Source organism: Diadema antillarum, unplaced genomic scaffold (genome assembly GCF_040938485.1).
Source record: "Diadema antillarum isolate AM-2024a unplaced genomic scaffold, OU_Dant_1.0 seq00000539_RagTag, whole genome shotgun sequence".
Taxonomy (NCBI): Eukaryota; Metazoa; Echinodermata; class Echinoidea; order Diadematoida; family Diadematidae; genus Diadema; species Diadema antillarum.
Window position 1 is genome coordinate 737551 of NW_027271487.1, and position 23509 is coordinate 761059.

The 23509-nt window shown below is 39.8% G+C and overlaps 1 pseudogene; it reads left to right on the forward strand.

Moving 5' to 3' along the window:
• Positions 1 to 19425, forward strand: part of LOC139734679 (uncharacterized) — a 41653-nt pseudogene extending 22228 nt beyond the window's left edge.
• The last annotated feature ends 4084 nt before the right edge of the window (positions 19426 to 23509 follow it).

Below are 23509 nucleotides of genomic sequence, written 5' to 3' on the forward strand. Positions count from 1 at the left end.
TTGGCCTGGAACTCTGAATTTGACTCTTGATAAAGTGATACTTATAAATATTAAACCATGGATGGTGGCAAACATCCGTTTCATAATCATACTAAGAAAGTATGATTTAAAAATCACTTTTGTAGATTATAATATTAGGCTTTTATAGCGTGATGTTATGCAAGGTTACTTAGACCTAAAACAGTAGAAGTTTTGGTTGTAGACATCAGGCGACGTAGTTGTAACTTAAGTTTAGGCATATACGGCCTAGAAACGCCTTGATTTAAATTCCGTTTGGTTTACTTAGTTAGGCTTGCCTGAAGTTATCGACAACCGAAAATGATATAGGATGTAGGGTTCTAGAAGTCAATAGGTCTAGATCTAGTCTGGACTCTTACCTATTTCTAGACAAGATCTAACGTTAGATTCTACCCTGCTGGCCCGACACTCCCGAGTAAAGGCAAAAGCCTGCTCTAAAAAGGTTAAGTTAACTGATAGCTTGCAATTTATTGCGCCATATCTACGTCAAGATTCTTATTCATTATTTGTATTCAATTATATCAGTTAACTTGTCAACAGCCTACGCTTATTAGCAAGAAGTCTGCCTGCGCCTAGCAATAATTCTCCCCAGCGGTTTTTATTCTCTTACACAAATGTGAATATACGGGGCTTACACGCGAGTACCCAAGTCATCGCCAAAGAAATAGAGTCTACAAACATTCATGGATCGTACCAATATTTACCTTGAAATTCAAGTTTTGGCTACAGCCGTATGTCATCTACCCATTCGCTCATAGTCGGTATAAGTTGTTTAATTTAATTTTTTTTTTTAAATAAGCTAGCGAAAAAAAAAAATGTAGACTCTAGTTGTCACAAATCCAGATGCGTCGATCGCTGCCAGCGCCAGAGATAGCTAGCTGGCCGGCTGGCGCCGGGTGGTAAAAGCACTGGCTGCCGCTAGCACCCTTGCCACGCACGCAGGGCGCTTGCCGACCCGGCCTGTTTTGGCCCCCAGTTATGGCGTCGTCTTAAGAGGGCGCACTTCCATGAACAGTCGCTTGAATCGGTCTATAGGCCTAGGCCTACTCGTGAATTCAGCCCCACCGTGGCGTTCAAGGGCGGTGAGTTGGCTCAGTCGGTAGCGCGTCTGCCTCACGATCACGCGGCCCGGGTTCGAACCCGAGTCTGGACTGAGCAATGTTGTGTGTAAACATACCGTCCCCTCTAGCAAGAGGCAAAACACTCTGTCCCTCGGATAGGACATAAAATGGAGGTCCCGTGTATGAGAGAGTCACAGCTCATGCACGTAAAAGATCCCGCTTCATTCATTCATCGCAAAGAGCAGGGTGTCTAACCCGGTGCAGGCCCGTAGCCAGGATTTTTCAAGGGGGGGTGCGGTCACTAAAAAAAACGGACCTTCGGTACCAATACCAATGATGACACACACACACACACACACAATTATATATATATATATATATATATATATATATTTGGACGACCGAACTACAAAAGTTGTATAAGAATTTGCGCGCGAAGCGCGCCGCAAATTGTGAATGTTGACTGTTTTAATGACGTTTTAAAGTCTCGAGGAAATTTGTATTTTTGTCTGTTGCATGCAATCGCGTTACGGTATTTCATCTAGGAAATAGTAAAAACTCATTTTGCCAGGAAGTTGCAAAGTTTAATTGTGTTCGAGACTCTGCGCGCGTAGCGCGCCGCAAAATTGAGAATAGTGATTTTCCTGGTGTTGTTTTAACTTTTATTTTTTCTATTGTATACCCGCGTTAGCAGGCCTGAAGCCAGGATTTTTAAAGGAAGGGGGGATTGGGTTGATTAACAAAACGGTCCTTTGATACTGTCCCGGGAGGGGTAGCGACAATTAAAAGGTGGACACCATGCTCATACATGGACTTTCAAAATGCCCCCTAAACGAGTATTGATCATATGATTTTTTCGGGCCTTAAAAACAAGTATTCCTTAAATGTTTCCTGCACCCTAAAGAAGTACTTCATCATGATTGAACAATATACCATTTTCCCAAATTTCGGCCTTTTTGATACCCTTTGATCATTGATACGCTCGTACATCACACTTTCCATCTAATCCGTGAGAAAAAACGACCCCTATTGCGCGTTTTCTTTAGCGAGTATGGTCACGGTGTCCACCTTTCAGTTGGAGTTTTCCATCCCATTGGATGCTGTTTGGAAGATGAAACATTCACTTTACTATACAGTATATCAGCCGTTGGTATGCGAGTTTGTCAAAAACGAAAATAAATAAGAAAACTTTTAAAAAAAATTTATTGTAAATGTGAACCATTTATATTTTGCCTCCTTGTGGTAGGATATTTCCAGCATTTCCGAACTTTCAAATAATCATTTTAGATTTAATAATATTAAAGGTAGTAGATCCGATTCGCAAACATCTCCAATATCAGTCAAATGTCATATTAACCATCATGCTAAGAAGGTTTTCTTTGTGAAATTTGGAGGTCAGTGAAATTCAAAAATTAAACATCCGTTAGCCATTGGAAGAAGTTGAGTGCAAATTCAGACCTCAGGCTTAGTGCTCAGATGTTTTCCTATTTGATTTGATCTGTCTTACTGTGCACACTGGAATGGTTATTTCTTATCTATTAAATTATAGTAGCATATTTGGTTACTAGCTGTCTCTAGGCATTTTCGAATTTGGGCTGCAAAGAGATCCACTACCTTTAAGTTAGAAGAGAGATAAGTAAATAATGATAAAATAAACAAACAAAAAAGAAAGAGTTTCTTTTGTAATACTATCTGACAAACTTTTTACTTTACCATTTTACTTCATAGCTCAGCACTTTTCATTCTCTCTCATACCCTTTTACCCATTACATTTCAATGAAATACAACTAAAATGAGTTTGCGTGCCTGCATAATACTCTTTGGAAATTATAAGTGAAAATGTTCTTAGGTTTTGGCTCACTTTAAAATGAGAACCAATAGAACTGTCACAACATGAGAAAATGTATAAGTAATAATCAACACTACATTTCCGAATTTGGCCTGCAAAGAAATCCGCTACCTGTAAGTTAGAAAACAGATTAGTAAATAATGATAAAATAAACAACAAAAAAGAATGAGTTTCTACCGCCGTATCCAGAACAGAGCCTGAAACGGTGCAGGCTCAAGAAATCGTTTGTACTGTAAAAAGCATTAGATTATGCACGGAGATCGTACAGTTACTTGATAGATGATCTTTTCTCGAATGTTGGTACTAGCAAAAGGGCTAGAAAAAGCAGCTATTATAATTCGTTAGGCATGCATAATGGCCCAATGAGTGTTACAAGAGAACTGGAGTAAGACAGGCCTTTCATTTTGTTTTGTCTCTCCTGATCGTTCGTAAGAAATGCTAACTCATGACCACCTTTTCACAATTTGATTGGAGCATGCATGCATAATGGAAAATAGTTGACATAATAATCTATCCCCAGGCATTATCATGCCAACATGTACTTATATATACATGTATACTATATCTTTGTGAGACGTAGATATAAAATGTCTCAGGTTTTCGATTATAGTAATTTCGAGGAAATTTCTTTAATTTTTATCATATATGTAAACTTGAGGCTATTAGATTTTCATCCACTTACCTCTGTTCCTGTGAAAAAATGCAAGTGTCAACCTCAATGTCATCCACGAATCGCACGTACTCGGGCGGCCAGTGGAAAAAAAACACCGGTCACACGCGTCAAGGGCCATGGCATGCAGTGCCAATATAATGATAGCTCGCACAAATTAGGTGATACATAACATTTGTGTTTGTGTGCATGGGGACGATCCGATGGTTCATACAACAAAAGGGTTTCGTACAATTATTTTTAATATTGTTAAACGTACTCTTCCACATTTACGTAGCATATAATATGTCTTTATATTTATTTGGATTGTTATCTTGAGAATTGCTAAAAACCGTTATTATGAAAAAGTGGACCTTTCAGAATTTGGGGGGGGGGGGTGCGTACGCACCCGACGCACCCCCCCTGGCTACGGGCCTGCGGTGAAGTGGTCCCACCCCACAACCAACTGGACCCCATGGAAGACCAGCTTAGTGTAGCTGAATATGGGCTATCCAGCCATCTTCACAGATGGAAAATGAACAACAACAACAACATCGGTAGATAAGCACGGCGGTGGGGCTTCCTTCCACAGTATGATTTATATCATAAAACAAAAACTACTCGACCAAAACTGACGGTCATTCTTAATCTTGGTACGGTTTTTCTTAGAAAATGGCGCATCTAAATGACTGATAACAATTATTGCAGAAACTGACCTTGGGAAACTGGTTAGGCCTTTTTCTTTTCTTTTTTTTTGAGCCACGACCCACCCTGTAATATACTCTAACCCCCCTAGTTAATGTATGGATAGAGTGTAGCCTCTGTACTACTACCAAAGATTCTGCTACTATTACTACTTACTAGTCTACTAGACCTTGTGGTACTAGTACTACTACTGGCCTAGTACTTTAGGCCTACTACCACTAGTAGAATACTACTAAAGTTAGATCTACTAGTTTAACTTGCTAGCGCCGGCCGACAGGCCAGGCCACGGTCGGGACGCTCCCGCTTGCGGTGGCCGGAGTAGCCGCTCATTTTGTGAGCGAGCTGGGTCTGTTCTTCTACTACTTACTAGACAAACAGTTACAACTTACAGTGTCAATCATGTAGAATACAGTATATCCTTTCTAATGTTAAACTATGGGCGCATAACACACATACCACTCTGTATTTCCCAGGCGATCGTTTCCGTGAGGTCTTATATTCTCGGACTTGGTGCCATGTTCATTCGCTCTTGCACTGGCAGCGGGAAATGCAGCCCCACGATAACGTTCTAGTTCATCGGCTGCCTCTCCCTCCCCATTATCCCCTTCAATTTCATGTGACTCCTCTTCTTCTCCGCTATCGTCAGAGCTGTGCACAGTCTTCATCATCATCATCATCATCATCAATGTCGAAGTTTACCCATATAGGGGAAGACATTATGCTCGAGGTACCAGGTATTTGTGCAAGCTAACTTAGTGATAATGTACGTGGTACTAATGCGTACATGTCGACAGTCAGTGGGTCGATCGGGAGCGCACATCCTGGGCCCGGGCGCCGGGCCTGGCCGGGCTAGCTAACGTGTACGCGCGTGTACCAAGCTAGTAATCTAAGTGCTAGTGCTGAGCGGCGTCTGCTAACTGAGCACACCTCCGTGCTTATACGTCATCAATCGGTTCAGGGGCGTTGGTCACGTGACGTATATTTTCGCAAAAACTGCAACGAGGTCCTCCAAAAATGTGATATTTGGGGGAGTTTCTAGAAGCGATAAAAACCGGAACGACACTGAAAACATATTTACATTGATAATCATGACATATTTGACATTTCTTTTGCATATTAAAAACATTTTGCAAGCATTTTATTAGGTCTTTAACATTGGGCTCTAAAAGTTCATTGACCCCTGCCTGTCAGCTTTGACCTTGACGTGGCCTTCATATATATGTTAAAGACCTAATAAAATGCGTGCAAAATGTTTTAATATGCAAAAGAAATATATGAATATATGCAAAATGTGACGTGACGGAGATGATGTGACAGAGATGACGTTTTATAACCTAATATAGCAAAAACAAATTTAAGGTTACTAGAACTTTAATGCAACTGAACAAAAAACAAATAGCAGTGGTTAAAGGACTTCAATAATATGATAAAAGGGGCCCCGAAATCCACAAATTTGAGCTCTGAGAGGGCTAAGATGTGTTTATTCTTTGATATTCTTTCACCAATTGTTGGTAGAAAGCACCTGTGTGAGAGAGAAACCACTTTTGCCACCCTGATATTGCATATTTCGAAGTTCCTAAGCCTTGCCCCTAAAAAAAGTCAACTTTCGACAAACGTGCGTCACGTGACCGCATACGTCATCTCAAGAATGAAGCTTTCGTAGCAGACGACAGCTGGCTACATCTTTCAGTGCTTCAAAAACGTGCAATACGAATCATTTCCCATGCCTCTTTTCTTGCCCACACCCAACCACTGTTCCTATCCCTGAAGATATTGCGGTTGTACAAATATCAAGCTGGAATTTTTTATGTATTTGTGTGAAAATCGTTTGTTACCAAAGACTCTCTTAGATTTGTTCACTTTTAATAATCAAATTCATAATTATAGTACACGATCCGCCAATGATTGTCACCTACCTCTATCTCGTATACTTCTTTTTATCAAAGATCTATCATTTACATGGTCCTACCCTGTGGAATTCTCTCCCCTGTGCAAATCGTAATGCTAACTCTTTGAATACGTTTAAATCTGGTTACAAAAAAGCTCTTCTCCATAATTACAGCCAAATTTATTAAGGTCAGGAGTATATTTTTTATCCCCTATGTTTCGAGACATCCTGTATTATTGTCATTTTATGTTTTGCTTTGTCTTGTCTTGTCCTGTTCTAACGTTTTACTTTCATTGGAATACATTATATATAATTGAAATTGAATGAATTATTCTATAGGTCAGCTATAAATAAGGGACATCTCCTTTCTGGCTGCTACCTACCATAGCATAACTGTTAACCTATGTACGTGTAATTGTCGATCTATTTATGTATTTTTGTTCCTTTTCACTGTCTTACTGATATGTTTGTAATCATATCCGAATATTGATATATGTAATTGTTTTTAATATGTTCCTTGCTTTGGTGAAATAAAGAAACTTGAAACTTGAAACTTGAAACATTTAGGCAATGTTCGAGGCACCCATATCGCGTATACCCGGCCGTACCTGCTGTTGTCGTGTGTTGATTGCTGACAAGACGGTGGGTTGTTAAACGTTTGATTGCAAGAACAATATTGTTTTAGGAGATCTTAGCTGCACCTTGTAAACCATGCCTAGACGATGCATCGTTGCAGTGTGTAACCTAACACGGCAAAGAATGGGGTGAGTCTCACTCCTTTCCCATAAGATTCAAATTTACGGAAAATTTGGACAGCAAGAGTAAAGCTGACGAGGGCCGATTGGGATCGGTCCAGCAGCTCAAGCTTGGTATGCAGCGCCCACTTCCCGGAGGATGCCTTCAAAGTGCATGGAGCTGCACACTCAGTTTGTTATCAAACGCAATAATTTCGCAGCCGGGCGGGCGGGGTGGGGGTGGGGGCGGTGGCGGTGGCCCCCCCCCCCCTAAGATTTGGACCGGGATTTGGAAGGCGGAAAAAAAAAAGCGGGTCTCCCTTTCAACCTTTTATCAAGATAATATTTTTTTATATTTCACTTAAAGTGTGCACCAGATCGTTGAACTTCAATTCAAAAGTTGCAAAATCTCTCTTGCTTGGAGGGGGTAACCCCCTCCCAACCCCTTCCCCTAGCCGTAGTACACTTTTCAGATTTACCCCCCCCAAAAAAAAAAAAAAAAATCTGAATAATTGTGGGTGCACAAGACTCATCACTTATATTCCGAAAACTCAAAATTTCCCTCATGTACCAGGGGAATATCCCCTTGTAATTAACCCTTTCCTCGCCAAGTTCCCCCAGATCGGTTTTTTTTTTAATTTCCCAAATATTCCATCAAATATGCGTATACGAGATATCTCAATTTCAACTTTAAAATAGCAAAAGCTCCATTGTACGGGAAGGGTGGGGATAGCACTCTCCAACGCCTTCTCCCTGCTCGCCCCCCCCCCCCATGTCTACAAGAGTAGACTATGGCTACACTTTGAACATAGACAGTTTTCCAAATAAGATTATGACACAAAATGTGTGCACCAAACGTTTAACTGCAATCAGAATAGGGCTTATCCCCTCCCACATCCCACTGGCGTAGCCTGGGGGGGGGGGGGGGCAAAGGGCCGTCACCCCCCCCAAAAAAAAATCTAAAAGGCGGAAAAAAGTGAAAGTTGCATGTATCAATGTGAAGTGGGAGCCCTCTAACTTTTTTACTAAGAATGATAATCTTTTTAATGTTAATTCTTTTATTATTTTCTTCTTTCGTCTTTTTTTCCAGAAAAAAAAAACAGTGAGAGAAGGGTGCTCACCCGTGAGTGCGCAAATTAGGATTAGCAGTTTTGCAGACTCTGCGTTTGACACAGCCAAAGCGAGCGCGCGTATGTAGGCCCTATACTTAGATCCATAGGACATGTACACTGTCTTGTACCAACACACAAAGCGTCACATCGCGACGTCACGTGCGACGTATCCTCAGCTCGTTGGCGCAACAGTGCGGGCGGTCGTCAAAGCACCCCAGGTCGAAAAACCAGTAGAAACCAGTAGAAACTAGTAAGCCTTTTTAACTGGTCTTTACTGGTTTTAACTGGTCTTAACTGGTTTCAACTGGTACCAGTTGAAATCAGAAGGCAACTCCAAATTTTCAGTAACAAAATAAGCAATTCTAACTGAAACCAGTTGATACCAGTTGAAGATGTACTGGTACCAGTTGATACCAGTTGAAGATGTACTGGTACCAGCTGATACCAGTTTAATCATACTGGTACCAGTTTATACCATTTGAAGTTGCACTGCTTACCAGTTGAAACCAGTACAAGTCTACCGGTACCAGTTGAAGTCTTACTGGTACCAGTTTATACCATTTGAAGTTGCACTGCTTACCAGTTGAAACCAGTACAAGTCTACTGGTACCAGTTTATACCAGTTTAAGTTTCACTGCTTTGCCAGTTGAAACCAGTACAAGTCTACCGGTACCAGTTGAAGTCTTACTGGTACCAGTTTATACCATTTGAAGTTGCACTGCTCACCAGTTGAAACCAGTACAAGTCTACTGGTACCAGTTTATACCAGCTGAAGTTTCACTGCTTTACCAGTTGAAACCAGTACAAGTCTAGTGGTACCAGTTGAAGTCTTACTGGTACCAGTTTATACTATTTGAAGTTGCACTGCTTACCAGTTGAAACCAGTACAAGTTTACTGGTGCCAGTTGAAGTCCTACTGGTACCAGTTTATACCAGTTGAAGTTGCATTGCTTACCAGTTGAGACCAGCACAAGTCTACTGGTACCAGTTGAAGTCTTAATGGTACCAGTTTTATACCAGTTGAAGTTGCACTGCTTACCAGTTGAAACCAGTACAAGTCTACTGGTACCAGTTGATACCAGTTCATGTCTCATTGTGTACCAGTTGACACAAGCTGAAGTCTACTTTTTGATTAGTTCATCGATTAAAACTGAATTAAAAGGTTAACAAAACTTAGTTAAAACATTAAAATAAAAAGTAAACAAGACACAATTAAACAAAACATTTGACATGATTGAACTTGGACTATTAATGATTTCAACTAAATGAAACTGGAACCAATTAAGATCAGTTGACACTTTAACTGACAGACTGTATTTTGACCAGTTTGTGTGTGTGTGTGTGTGTTTGTGTGTGCTTGTGTGTGTGTCGGTTTGTGTGCAAAGTAGATGACACAAATTTTATACCCATATGTAACTGACTGGGGACTTGCTTACAACTTCATTCCAGATTAAAACCCACTAAATCACTGAAATTCTAATACCAGTTGATACCAGTTGGTTTCTATTGGTTTCTACTGGTTCTTTTGCTCGTGAATGTTCATAAGCTATTCAAATTGTCTTCGTGAAAATGACAAAATATTGTTAAATTTATTTTTTTAAAGATTTAAATAAACTTAGAAATGTCTGAAATGCATTAGAAATTTATCTAACATTATTGCCGTGATATTCACAATTTCAACTTGACCTCTGATGAGGTATTTTTATATTTTTATAATAAAAGTTTAATCTACTTGGTAACCATGTCTTAAATCATTACAGCCATATAGCCCTATATATATATGAATGAAATATCCCTGGTACTAACTAGGTCTAGGATGTAGGCTAAGCCTAAAGGTAGTTGTAAGTATAGGCTTTAAACTAGCTGTAGGATGATGTTAGGTTAGATATTAACAATGTCTTGACATACACGAAACACCCATACATCAAATAATTCAACACAAAATTAATTTTGTCAACTGGATCCCAGCTGATACCAGTTGACAACTGGTACCAGTTGATTCCAGTTGGACGAATACCAGTTGATACCAGTTGAATGAAAACCAGTTGATACCAGTTGATTTCTAGTCACTCATTCCAATTTCCATATTGAAACCAGTTGCCTTAACTGGAATCAACTGGTACCAGTACCAGTTGCCAACTGGTTTTTCGACCAGGGACAGCAAAAGTGGTAGACCGAGGATCTTTGCAAATATTGAGGTAAGTTGATTTACACAATTTCCAGACAAAAAAAAAAGACAAACCAAACAAAGCATTTTCCTTCAAAACAAACTGTCAGAGGTTTGTCGCAAAGTTATTCTAACTTGAAGAAATCAGATCGAGATGTGTCAAATCTGGTGCTACTTACTATTGTGTGGGTTAACAGAATTTTGTTGTTGTTTGTTTACTCACACTCTAACGTTACTGTCGCAGTATCTACAGACCTCCTACAGAACTAATAGTAGTGTATGAATAGATCTGCGGAGTTGCAAGCACAAACACTTACATTGTTACGTGATATGATAAAATCAAAGTAGATTGTTTGTTTGCATTAAATCTGCTTCAACATTTATCCAGTGGAAAAGCTCTGAATTTCACGTTAATTCCGATGTTAATGAGTCTTGGTATGAAACCGGCGCAGTAGAGTCCGATGCAACCGATGATTGAGGCATTTGCCAAATGGTATGGTACATAGCTCTTTGACCTTTCATACTTATATCTTTATGCAATGTGCCAATCACTCATTGAAAATATTGAATATAGTAATCACGTCCAACTCGCACTTGTGACTGTGCATTGTGACGCTACAACGGACAAATTAACACATACGCAGTCATCAGGTCCCAGTGGTTTCAGTCCTGGTAAGGGGAGTAGGAGTATAGATCGTATCACCGGACGCTTTTTTTTCGCGGCTTTGAATTCCGTACTCAGAGGATGAAATTTCGGCTAAAAATAATACCACTTATTTACAGACTCCTGGAAATTACGAATTCAGCCAAATTATGTCAATTGTTCGCTCCAGTTTTTAGAAAATATGCTTCAAACATACCCCTCTAAAAAAGTTGTCTTTTTGCGCGATGTAAAATCGCATTGTATTACCGGACACGATTTTCGCAATGAAATAATCGACGCCTTTCGCACCTAGTCCTTGCACCAGAATCACAATTCAATATCCCACAAATCACCGTACACATTCTCACCGAGCGGATGACAACGACAAAATCGGCAAATGAGGCTCAAATTTCGTATTTTACGGTAAAATGTCTGTCTTGAACATTTCGAACAGTTCACGGAATAAAACCATGTGTTCGAACGCAAAGTAGTCCAATAGCTTACTCAATGCGCCCGAACCAAAGTGTTAGGAAAGTGGGTGCCGTCCAATCCCCTCAATCTGGTGCCAGCAGCAGTTGGCATGAGAAGAATGCTCGTACTCACGCGCAATACGTCAAAACACAGAGAGAGTGGATTTTCTGTTAGGGACACCTGTAGGTACCGGTACTGTATAACCTGTAGAAGTGTGCGAGCAGCACCAGTGGTATGTAGCGTAATCGTTAAGAGATAGAAATAATAACAAAAGCAACAACAAACTCTGGTGGTTGGTTGTTACAAAATGTGCGTTCCTCTGACTCCAGTCCAAAAATAGGCAAGTTTCCTCCACGGAGCTCTCGAACGCTTCCAGTCTGGCATTTTTCGGTCTACTTCTCTCTTGCTTTTGAAAAGATTCTCCGACTATCCTACTTTTACTTCAACTCTCTGGTCAGCCCTGGTGCCGTCTGATGTTATTCTTAACGCTCATCTATTTCTGGGGGGCATTTCATGAAGGAACTTATCGGATAAAATATCTGACAAATCAATTATATCTGACAAGTTTTGAAAAATTCTTTTGTCTGATTGGCTGTGATTTCTCTGAACTTGTCGGATATCATTGACTTGTCGGACATTTTATCCGACAAGTTCCTTCATGAAATGCCCCCCCTGAGCTCCAGTTATTTAAGTTTCAATCTTGTTAAAAGCATATGACAAGATGTGCAAAGAATAAGGTCCAGACAACATTTCAGTCATTTCACACTTTCGAAAATTTAGGGAACAAAAACGAAATTGAAATATGTCATTGTAACTATAAGGGAGGCAATCAACCACTAGCATATCATTACTTAGTCTATCAGTTAGCCAGTACAGCTACTGCAATACTGAAATTACGTGTTAAATTCCACCTTCTGTTATTTTCTTCTTACAGGATTCATACGCAGATTTTTATGGCATCTCCATATAACGTTTGTTATGATATCGCATCATGGATCGCAATAGAAAATATCGTACAATAATTGACCAGTTGTTCACAAAGAAAAAATCATATATATTGAATTGAATTGAATTTATTTCCTCTTCATGGGGTGGAACACCCTGATCAGCAGAGCTGGTTTCCATAGGGGTCCACGGTATGTGATAACTGTCAAATGCTTTTAATGTATGTATATACGGTGTGCGTCTGTGTATACGTGTGTGTGTGTATTTCAAAAAAGGAAGCCTGAAGTTCAATATTAACACTTAGATTAACCGATAATTAACTGCCTCAGCAGTCATTACACGAAATACATGTCGCTCCATTGGTGCCCTCTTGAGTACTGTTTACTGTTATAAATGTAAGGCATATACATAAACACAGCGCGCACACAAAGACACACACACACACACACACACCCAACGGTGCACACACCTGATCTCTCCTTCGCTCTCGTTCTATCTCATACGACCATGTGTCCCCGGAGAAAGAGATGGCTAAATAATCAAACATGTCCCAGTACTCTCTCAATTTGCGCATAGGGATGATACGCATTGAGACAAACTCAAGTTACCTGACCAGTTTGCCTTCATGGATAACAAAGTATCTAACTCTTTTTATCAACTATTTTTTTTGATAACATGATTTATCGCCGATTTATAGCTGCAGTAACATACTTCTAAAACGAGCGTCAACAAGTGATTCAACTCTACCTGAAATTCTAAATCTTATTCTTTTCCCTGTCAAATTTCAGATGATTCGGCAGTAGAGAGTAGAGAAACTAATTCGCCTATATAGTGACAGACCCTCCGCCACAGAAACTCACGTATATAGTGGAGCGGGGGCGCACACCTCTTGTGAAGATTGCCTATAATAGCTGGTTCTTCCTCAAGTGAACTACATCAGACTGTTGAACCTGAGACAGATGTGGATATAATTGGAGAAGTGTTCTCAAAGGGGAAGCAGAATCTCACCGATAGTGATATCTTGTGAGCTTTGCAGAGTCGTTTCATGCCCAAGAAAAGTGACCTACCATTTTCCGTATACAACAAATGCGGAAAAGCTGAAAAGAGATTCTTAGGCAGCCAACACTTGATGAATATCCTTGGCTTACATACAGCAGAGCCGAGGGGTACACGGGGGCTTGGTGTCTTTGGTGTGTATTGTTCAAGTTAGAGTCATCGGGTGGCTTACATTGGGATGTTGGAGTGCAGAAGGTTGGCGCTCTAGTTTCGAAGCCATTACAGACTTATGCCAAGCTGACAGGGAAAGATGGAGTTCTCAGTTAGCATGCAAATACTATCTATCATAAGTTCTCAGCCAGCAAGGTTACAGAACTGCTTGTTCGAGCTCCAGCACAATCACAAAGGGCTGTGCGCAACATCCTAGACAAAGGACGAAGAGAGACGGTCGCAACAAACACAGCAATCATGCGGAGTATTCAATTCAATTCAATTCAATCATAGTTTATTTCCAATCAACGAAAATCAAAAACATAGTACAATGTATACATGTCATTAAATGATATTGTTCAAACGCTTGCAAAAGATTCATGTAATATACGAGACAAATTATAGAACAACATATATGTACAATAATAAAGAGGAACACTGTACAAATACTACGTGGGCGAGCGGAAAATAAATTCGATCATGGAAAATAGTGATCCACTAAAAAGCAAAGCTTGTCGGACGTGGATCGCTAGATAAATAATGAGTGAATGATATACTATTCTATAACAATATACATGTAGTTATTTTGAGATACACAGGTCGGGAAAAAAATATAGAATACCAATGCTATAGTGCCCGGACACTGTTCATTGAACCACGTGTACCGGGAAAATATGACAAGGACAATACATTCGTACACACATTCAATTACCCACATATATACACTGTTGGACGCGAGACAGTACCGAGAGGAGAGAAGACGGTAACAATACAAGTCTACGAAGAACAATAGACAGGAAAGGAAAAGGAGAGAAGAAAGAAGAGAGGTCTGCACACAGAACACGCCAAGTGCTGCGACATCAGGACAGGTGAAAGCTCAAGCATAAATTATAGCAATTTAAATTATCTAAGATTATAAGTAGAAAGTAAATGTTTTCTGAGTTTATATTTAAATGTGACAAATTTGGGGGAATCTTTTAAACTATTATCTAAATTATTCCAAAGTCTGGGTCCGGTATAAAGAAATGTATTTTGGGCATGTGCGGTTCTCATTAACGGAAGATGGAATTCGTCGGATCGTCGCGTGGGATAGTTATGAACATGACTGTTTCGATGAAATAAATCGTGGAATATTTTAGGTAAAAAGGTACTGTTGTAATTAAACATAAACTGACCAAGTTGAAACACATACAAATCATTTACTTTAAATATTTTATGGTCAGAAAACAAAGCATCTGTATGTTCTCGGGTATGTAAATTAAAAACAATTCTAAGCGCTTTCTTTTGCAATAAAAGAAGTTTATCAAGTAACATCTGATATCTATTACCCCAAGCAAGAATCCCGTAGTTTAAATAAGGGAGTATCAAACTAGAATAAAGAGTTAATAATGCAGATGAAGGAAGATAATATTTTAATCTATTCATTACGCCAATGTTACGTGAAATAATTTTACATATATTATCAATATGATTCCTCCATGAAAGCTTGTTATCAACGCAAACACCAAGAAATTTAAAAGAAGAAACTTCTTCTAAGGGAGAAGTATCAAATGTTATATTGCATGGGAGGCTATCTAAAGAATTACTAAAAAGCATAACTTTTGTTTTTTGAATATTTAATGACAATTTGTTTGCGTATATCCATTGTATGACCTTTATCAATTCTTCATTGACTGTTCTTATTAAGATATTTGGGTCAGGGTGGGAAAAAAAAAGATTAGAGTCATCCGCGAATAATATGAATGATAGTTTCTCCGAGGATCTATAAAAAAATCATTAATATAAATAATGAATAACAATGGGCCTAATAAACTCCCTTGTGGAACACCACATGCAATTGTTTTACTTTGAGAGTCAAAGCCGTTGACATGTACAAATTGGGATCTTTCTGATAGGTAACTCGTGAACCACTCCAAGGCCTTTCCACGTATTCCATAATGAGACAGTTTGGCGAGTAGTATTCCGTGGTTAATCGTGTCAAAGGCCTTGGAGAAGTCCAAGAAGATACCTATTGTGTGTGAAAGTGTGTCGAGTGCGTGTGTGACTTTGTCGATGAGGGCAAGTAGTGCGTGTGTTGTGCTGTGATTTTCCCTGAATCCAAATTGAAAGTTTGAAAATATGTCGCAGGTTTTAAGAAAACGTACTGTCCTGATGTAGACTATTCTTTCAAGAATCTTAGAAATAGAAGATAATAAAGATATGGGTCTATAGTTATTGACATCATCCTTCTCCCCTTTCTTATAAATAGGAATTAATTTCGCAATTTTCATGCTATTTGGCACATGGCCAGTTGCAAGCGATGAGTTGATAATATGTACTAAGGGATCCACTATTTGAGGAATTATGTTTTTTATCAAATAGTTGTCAATTCCGTCGTGGCCAGTACTTTTACCTTCTTTCAAATTGGCAACAATCTTTATTATTTCTTCTTTATATGTTGGGTCCAAAAAAAATAGTTTTTGAGTTAGGTGTATCTAAAAAAATCACTAAAAGATTTACTAGAAAGAGGAATATTTTGAGAAAGATTTTTTCCAATTGAAGAAAAGAAGTCATTAAAAATTTCAGCCATGCCAGCGGGAGTGTTGCTGGAGGCATTGCCCCACCGAACTTCAGAAATATTAGATGAATTGTTAGGTGTATTCATAGCATTCTTTAATGTTTTCCATGTGTTTTTAATGTCATTTTTATATTTGCTTATCTGATTAACATAAAAAAATTTCTTCTGCGTACGCAATAATTTGGTGAGTGTGTTTTTGTATGAAACATATTTTTTCTTATTTTTTTCAGTGGGATTACATCTATATTTATAAAACAAATTATTTTTCCTATTTATAGATCGTAATATAGACTGGGTTATCCACGGGAGTCTTGGAATTTGCTTATATCTATTTTTTATGTTACGCAGGGGAATATGGTTATCGATTTCGGAGGTGAGAGTAGATATGAAATAATCATAAGACAAATTGACATCGGTAGTGTTGTATACAGAAGACCAATCGAGTTCTTTTAAACTGTTTTAGAGACTTGTAAGATTATCTGCAGTAATCTTACGACGCTTATAATAATTATTTTGTTTATTCAGTTTAATTGGAACCTGAGCAAATATAGGAAAATGGTCAGTGATGTCTGAGAGGACGATACCAGACTCAGGAAGTGGAAGAACATTACAAAAAATGTTGTCTATGAGGGTAGCCGATTGGCTGGTGACACGGGTAGGCTTGGAAATTAATGGTAAAAACGAAGCAGACATTAATGTTTCTATAAATTCTTTTGAACTGTTTTGGGAGTTACATTTCATGAGATCGATATTAAAATCGCCCATCAGAAATGTATCTTTAATAGATATCATGGGATTTTGTACTAAATCCTGCAAAACTGTCAAAAAATCATTCAAATTCGACCGAGGGGGCCTGTAAATTACACCAATCATAATGTTTTTTTCCATGTGGATTTATCAATTCAATAAAAAGGGATTCGAGTACATCGCTCATAACACTAATCTCCTCATGTATAATATATTTAAATTTTTTCGAGATGTACAAGCCAACTCCTCCACCAACTCTCTCATTTCTATTTCTAAATACAAATTCGAATCCGGGTAAAGAAAATAAATGACTGATATTAGAGTTCAACCATGTTTCTGTTAGCCCTATGATGGAGCAAGATTTATGATCTGGGTTTTCTAAGAGTAAGCGCAACTTATCAAAATTTTTATTGATACTGCGTATGTTAAAGTGAGCTAACAAAAATGTTTCATCAACTGTATTCGTGATCCGATTTTATACTGATTTTCGGTCAAATAAACACACGATGGACTCTGGACTGGATCATTTGAGTCAAAGTTATATTCAAATTCTTGTGCTGAGGTATTGTATTTATCGGATATGTAATCTTCATATAAACTGGAGATAATATTTGCATGATCAGATTCAGAGTGCCTTACTGTGTTATAAAATTCATCATTATTCAAAAAATTAAAAGCAAAATTTATTGTGTCAGCCATGGGTTAGAATATAAAACATTCGGGAATTAATAACTGGCCTCCCGCCTGGTCCTAACTCAGCAGCTACGTGGGGGTATGCAGACCTAAAAGAAGAAAGGAAACCGAAATGCGTACAGAGAAACATGAAACACAGACAAAACAAGGAAACGAACATGAACACAGATGACACAGAATCAACATCGTTGCGGATGGTACACAAGGCCATGGGCTCGTATACAATACCTAACATGAACTTATTTAACAAACAAAGACGTGTGCTACACGTACTAGGCAGCGTCCACGAGCATATTAAATTTCTCGACCACTTAATGACAAAATAAGGAACCAGTTATTGTTGTGGGGTTTTTTTGGTAGTCGGATCGCCTATCCAAAATAACTAATTCTTATACCATTGGGATTTATAATCAGTACGAACAATTATATCAAAGTAATGCAAAAACACATACACACAAAAATGCAATTCCATTGTTATTGTTAAAATTTTCATCAAACTGATATGCAAATACAAACAAAATTGCCCAAAATACGAGTACACAATGTGTAAATACATAAAATGATAGATAGCCCAATCTGTCTCACTAAGTGAGTACCCTAGATAAAAGAGCGAGGGAGGGAGGGAGAGAGAGAGAAAGAGAAAGAGAGAAAGAAAAAAGTGAGTGAGAGGGGGAATGAAAAGAGAATCTAGACAACAAATCTTGACGAACTGTTGACACTACTCTAAATACTTGCGACTGCCAGAATATTGCTCTCAGGGGTCACAGAGATTCTGTAAGACTTGGACAAGAAGAACCTGAGGAATACGATGGAAACTTTCGAGCGTTGCTTAGAATGAGAATTCGTGCTGGAGACCAAACTCTACAAAAACACTTAGGGCCTGGAAGTGCAAAGTATATCAGTCCCGATATACAGAACAATTTGCTTCATTGTGCATCTAAGATAGTAAGAGAAAGGATTCGGGACAAAGTGAGAAAAGCTGGTGTCTCAAGCATCCTGGCCGACGAGACGATGGATTGGAAGAAGAGAAAACTATCGCAGTGCGATGTCGAAGAAGATGATATGGGCAGAATGACGATCCAAGAATCTCCCATTTGCATTGTGGATATCCTGGATGAGATGATTAAAAAGGAAAAGATAGACCCATCGGTTGGTGATGAGCTAACAATGAGTGGAAAGAACATCACGTCTGTAATACTAGCCAAGCTGAAAGACTTCAATCTAGATTTAGAGAAGCTTGTAGGACAAGGTTACGATGGTGCCAGTAGCATGGCAAGTCAGCGGGTTCGAGTAGCTGCAAAGGTTCGGGAGCAAGCTCCTCATGCCGAATACTTTCACTGTGCCATGCACATGCTCAACTTATGTGCTACCAAGACAACTGAAGTTGTGCCAGTTACAAACTGTCTAGATACAATCCACCAACTAACTGCCTTCTTCAACAGTAGTGCCAAACGAGTAAAGCATCTTGAAGCAGAGATAGACAAAGCAAGAATTGAACACCACCAAAGAACGCGTTTGAAAACTCTTTGCCAAACACGATTCCTTATAAGACGCGAAGTAGATAATCTCTCCCTCCTGCCACATATCATCTCTACACTAGACCAAATGTCAGCATGGCAAACGTCCGACGCACGACGTGGTGCACTCTCTCTGTCGCGAGCGATAGCATCGTTTGATTTCGTGATGTCCTTCCACGTGCTTGCCAAAGTGTCCAGTATTCTCCTCCCAGCTTCAAGAGGGGTGCAAACAGTCAGTATGGATCTGTTGGAAGCACTAGATCTGGTTTCATCAGCTCAAGAAGTCGTGCAAGCTTGGAGGGATGATGGCACATACGACTCTCTCTTCAAGATGCTGTCAAGGTGGCAAATGCAAGTAATGTGCCAGTGGAACTACCATGAACGGCTTCCCGGAGCGTATACCGACCAAACAATACAGGCACACAAGGACAAGGAAATCCCACCTCTGAATACTTCAGACTAAATGCGTTTCTGCCTCTCATAGACAACATCTCAACTCTCAACACACCTGAGCGATAGATTCAGTGTAACGCAGAGAAAGATAATGCATCCGAGGCGAATCGTCCCTGCTTTCCTAGACAACAATAAGGACGTCTTCTCCGCTGCAGAAATGTATCAGGACCTTGTCGAAACAAGCCTACTTGAAGGTGAGGTGGACATTTGGCGGCAGAGGTGGAAAAAAATTATGCATTCGTCACCGAGAGGGAACTAGTGAACACCGCTCTCAAAGCGCTAGACAGGCAGACCGCAGCACCCGATAATTCGCTCGTATTTATTCAACTCATATGCAAGCCCGCTCGAGGCTTGCATACGTAATGAGCTGCGTAAGGGAATTTTGTCCTTGGGGCTTTCGGCAACAAAAATACACCTTATATTTACAAATTTGGTATCAAATTCAAGGAAAATATCGTCTGTTGAGAATGAGAAGGGCTTTAAGTCTTCTCGAACACTATGGGTTTTGTCACTTAACGCCCTTATCATTCTCAACCGATGATATGTAAGTTATCGTCACATGCTACTCAAATTATTGTAAATGAAAAATATCATAGCGTAATTTGAGCTTGAAAAATGATGAAAAAAAGTAATTCGTGTAGTACATGTTCAAGACGTCAAAAGAATATCAAATTCACCTTGCGTCCCAATGAAAATGCATTATTTGGTAGTCCATCTCTTAATCTTTGTATCCATGTAAATATCTTGACAATTTGTTGCTTAATCCGGTCAGGAACCAGTAAAATATACATCGATGTCAGGGCTGGTCAGCTTGAAACCGTGCAATCTCAAGAGTAAGCTCTCTCATTTGACAGCGCTTGCATTCAGCGCTTGCATTACGTCATTACGCTGCTACGGTTTCATGCCACGTGCGTGCATAGCGCATGCTTGCACAGGCACGCGTGTAGATTTCTGACAGAAGCTAGAAGCTAGAAGCAGTGGTTACAGCGCGCGCTGAATGCAAGCACTGTCCAATGAGAGAGCTCTTTCGCGCCACTGTACACTTTGTATGGAGCATACTTCCGGCTTAGGAGTGAATTTTACAGACATTTCAAAACGGAAAAACTAGTATAAATCATGCTTGCGTCTCCTTGACTCCAATATATGATGAGCATCTACGTTTCCTCTCTACGAAAAAGCCAAAATCGGAAACAACAGTTCCTTAATCCGGTCAGGAACCAAAAACGAACTTTAGACGACAAAATCTTCCGTGAAAAGCAGGTAAAATTTACGCAAATTCAACTGATTATATCGTCATGATAAGAACCGATATTATACGCAATTTTAGTATCAAAATAAAGATCAAAGTCTGGAGAACAATTTATCGTGACTTGTAGTCATGATGAATGCATGTACAAGTTGCTACACTGTGAAAACCATAGCCCTGTCAAACTCTCGCAAAATCTCGCACGACGAGACAGCTTTCGAACGCAAAGATCGTCAACGAGAGTGCTGAATAAATCTTGCCGGATCGGCTCATTAGCATACGTGCTGCGGTCTGACTATATGTAGAGTGTTACCCGCAGACAACTCTGCCAAACATCAACTTACTCCTGAGAATTCTCGCAACACTTCCTGTAACAACCGCCACGGCGAACGCACCTTCTCCAAGGTTGAAAGGACGGCATCTGCCGTCAGAGCCTCCATGGGTGGGCTATACTTCGTTTCTTCGGGTGATCGCGTTCGGGTCGGGTGGTCGCGATACACGACCTTTCGTAGATTATATGCCCTCATATACGAAGGGTCGGGTGGAGCATTTGAGAATTAGACCCCTATTATTTACGAAGTATCGGGTACAGCTTATTCGAATCTTCGAAAAAAAGCCAGTGCAAATTTTTCGAACGTTCGCGTGTTTTACAGAGGTTTGCGCGATGGTATTCCTATGTTGTTACTCTGAAAAAATTATCACAAGAGTTTGTATACAAGGCTAGCAGCACAGTACTGTTCAAATGCTCGCCGTGCATAAAGAGTATAGCATACTCTTAACTATGGCAAAGCGATACGCTCTCGCGTGCGATAAAGTGTTATAAAATGGGTTCAAGAACGTAGCCAATAGGAAGCGCTGAAATGAGTCACGTGGGCTTTGATTACTTTGGTACCATTGCACTGCAGTACCAGTGCGCACTCAATCAGTTGTTACAAGTGCGTCGCGCGTTTTACTATACGCGCTGTCAATCCTGTAAATTTAACAACTTCTAGTTCGGGCTGCCGGCCGGCCTTTCTTGTGTGCATAACATATGATGTGGCGTACGTATATAGTACTCTCATTCGTACAGTACTTACATGTGCGGGATTTCCGAGTGCGACGAGCTTGACTCGACTCTCTCGAGCGAGTGCTACATGTAGCTGACTGGTATTGACCCACAAAGGTACGTGAAAAATGCTGTTAGTTTTCGACCCGTTTTATAAAACAAATGATGCACAGGATTATTTCGTGGCGTTAGTGGAGATGCAGCTCACGCTCGGGTATTTACAATGTAGTGTAACATGCACTCGGCTTCGCCTCGTGCATGTTTCACGATTGTAAATACCCTCGAGTGCGCTACGCCTCCACTAACGCACTCTATCCTGTGCATCATTTGTATAATAATTCATGTTTCAATGGACGGCCATCCATATTATACAGTATGTGCGGCGAAGGTTTTAGTCGTCTCGATTCGTGGATTACAACGATCTGGTCCTTCCTGTTCTATCTGAACGTCTTGACAACATTGTTATCGGCATTATCGTGGTTTCTGTCTCCACTCATTTCCTCACTGCTGGTGACAGCTAGCTCATACCACCTAACGCTCCATGGCTTGTGCCGAAAGGGTGGGTTGGGTGGTGGTGCGTCGCGTTAATGGGAACACCACCCTTCGTCCAAAGCCCCCCCCCCCTCCCCCGGTTTTGCCGAAAGGGTGCGTTGGGAGCGTTGGATCGCGTCGCGTTGACTGGAACCCCACCCTTCGTCCAAAGCCCCCCCCCCCCCGGTTTTGCCGAAAGGGTGCGTTGGTACTTTTTCTCATGTAATATCAACCCTATAAAGCCCAAGCTATTTTGACCCTTCCCAGGCCCAAGAGGGGGGGGGGGGGGGGGGGCACAATGCCCCCTATCTAACTTTGTTATTGTTTGATGTTTCATCGTCACATTTGGTACATGGGTAAAGCAACTCATAGTCTACATGACAAGGTCACACATAGAGGGCGCTATTTACCAAAATATAAAGAAATACATAGGAAATATGCTAAAAACATGATTTTTCTGTATAATTTCTTTATCCCCAGTATATATGTCTTATCATAGACCAATATTTTTCATATTTGCCACAAATGATCTGCAAGTCAAAGCTCACTATTTTTTATGGTTGACACTTCTCAAGGTCACCACATGGGGACGCTATTCTTAACAAAATAAAGAAATACATTATGAGACCCGTGATGTATTGTTTGGGATAGGTACATGCACAGTTATCATATTTCATATTCCCATAATATCGGAATTTTAAGTTTGCAGATTTATAATGTGATAAACAAATGATATCAGAGGTATAACTTGGGTGAAGGAATCAAAATGACACAAAATAGAATGGCAATCTTTGGAAAATACTGTTATTTTCAAGTATCTCTATTATATCTATTGTTTTATGGCATTGTCACAGAAAAACAAAGGAAATAACAGGAAAAACATTTCAGGGCCATAATTACTTCACATTTTGCTCCTTCAGCAAATTTCAGCCTAGAAACGCCCATTTTATACATTATGATATGGTTAATTGGAATTGGAACAGAAAAATATGCAAAATCTGACTGACATGGTTGTCAGTTTATTGTTGCCATGGCAACCAGCAATATCAAACATAGCTAAATTATATATCAAACATAGCTAAATTATATATCCAAATGTTCGGAATAAGATTTTAGGAAAAGTCACCAAATTTGGCTAAAACTGGATTAAGGGCGAAGGAGTGGCGAATGAAAATCTGGTAGGGGGCACAATGTTCGTGCCCCCCCCCCTTGGTCTTTATAGGCTTAAAAGACGAGTTTTGAATTTATATTTAACCAACTGATATTAAACAA